Genomic DNA, 1,997 nt, shown 5'->3' with positions numbered 1-1,997 from the left:
CTTTCTATTGTTCTATTTTAGGCTAGCATAATAATTCATTAAAATATATTGGAACACCTTTTTGATCCTGGGTGTCTTTTCAATTGTTGACAGCCAAAGTTGGAACTTTGGTTTCTTTCCCTTCGAACTGATGAAATAAATAAATAAATAAATAAATAAGAACAGAGCTCCAACTAAGAAACATACAAATCAATGAGAAAAAAGAGAGGAGCTATTTAGGATGTGGTGTTACAACCAAATTTGGCAGAATCTTAAGGAGTTATTTGGGTTAGTGGCTTAAAAACAAATTTGACTAACTTCTGTGGGAAACAAAGGGAATAAATCAGTAAAGAAAAAAGCTAAATTCAAAGCTTTTCTAATTTTAAATAAAAATAAAGTAAAATGTATCATAACCGACAGTACTTTACCATGTTCTTTTTTGCTGATACAAAGGACTCCAGTGAAAATAGTCATTGATCATCAGACTGTTAAAAGCCACATCACTTAGCAGCTTTTCATTGGCTGCCTCCCAAATGACCAGTTGTTTTGTTCTCACCATTGCTAACTCTTTCTACTTCATTATGAGTGATCTATCAGAAAGGGTGGCTAAATGAAACTTTTTGGGAAACTTGTACTAAGAATGAAAAATTACATGATGTTTCTTTGATCGAGAGTGGCTGTAATAGGGCCATGAATGGACAAAAGTCCTTTTGACAACACAGACCCAAACTTGTATATAATTGGCCAAGGAATAAATCTAGATTCTCCAGGCAACAAGGAAAAATTAAGATAAAAAGAAGAGGAAAAATTTTTTTTCACATATTTGTTAGATACAATCTGAATTATATTAGGCCTTTCCTGTTACATTTGACTTAAAAATAAACAAAAAAATAAATTAGAGTAATAACTGTGGGGCCACACTTTGGTTCAAAATAGATTTTCTCCAACTGCATGTTCTTGAAAAAAGTTTAACATTTTGAGTTTCAGTCTTCTCATCTGCCAAATAAGTTAATAATGCATATATTAAGAACTTGCTGTAATGTTTAGTAAAAATGCTAAATATTCAGTGAGTGGTACATAAAATGCCCTCAGAATGACAAGTATAATAATGAAGACTGCTGTAGATAATTAAATACAAGTATTTGATAGTGTACATACATTTTATGATTTGGCAAATGTTACAATAAAGAAAACATTTAGTGGAATTAGAAGTTATCAGTTTTTTTTTCCTATTTTCCAATGACCTTGACATCTATACATTCTTCTAATATGAATTTGGCCTCTCCTTCAAATTCTTTCCCAAAAGCTTAACTTCCAACAAAGCTCATTCAGATTAGTTTAACTCTGGATAAAATTGGAAGAGCCTTCAATAACAGCTTTGTGGGCAGGTACATAAGTCTGTTCAGGCTGCCACAACAAAATACCACAGTTTGGGTGACTCAAACAACAGAAATATATTTTCTCACAGTCTGAATACTGAAAGTCCAAGATCAAGATCTTATCAGATTTGGTTTCTGGTGAGGCCTCTCTTACTGGCTTGCAGATGACCGCCTTCTAGCTGTGTTCTCACATGACCTCTTCTCTTTGTGTGCTCACTGTGTGCTAGCGAGAAGAAACATCTTCCTATAAAGGTAGAGCCCCACCCTTACTAACCTTATTTAGTCTTAATTACCTCTCTACGGGTTCTCACTCCCAATATGGTCATATTGGGAGTTAGGGCTTCAATATATGGATTTGAAGGGAAACACTCAATTCAGCCCATAGCAACAGGTAATGAAGAATATTTTAAAGTTTGCAAATCATTTATGATATTTCACACAATAACGAGATAATGAAAGCTTACATACATTTTAATTTTTTAAATCATCTTTAACATTAAACTGAAATGATTCTAGTTTTCCTTCTGTTCCTACAGAGTACATATAAAAATCTGCTTCTTGTGTATTTGTTTTTTTAATAAAATAAATTTTAAATAATTTAGAACAATTATGAGGCTTTTATAAAAACTCCTTAAAATA

Source organism: Pteropus alecto, unplaced genomic scaffold (assembly GCF_000325575.1).
Source record: "Pteropus alecto unplaced genomic scaffold, ASM32557v1 scaffold239, whole genome shotgun sequence".
In the NCBI taxonomy this organism is placed as follows: Eukaryota; Metazoa; Chordata; class Mammalia; order Chiroptera; family Pteropodidae; genus Pteropus; species Pteropus alecto.
The sequence above is the reverse complement of the archived record's forward strand: the minus strand, read 5'-3'. Positions refer to the sequence as shown.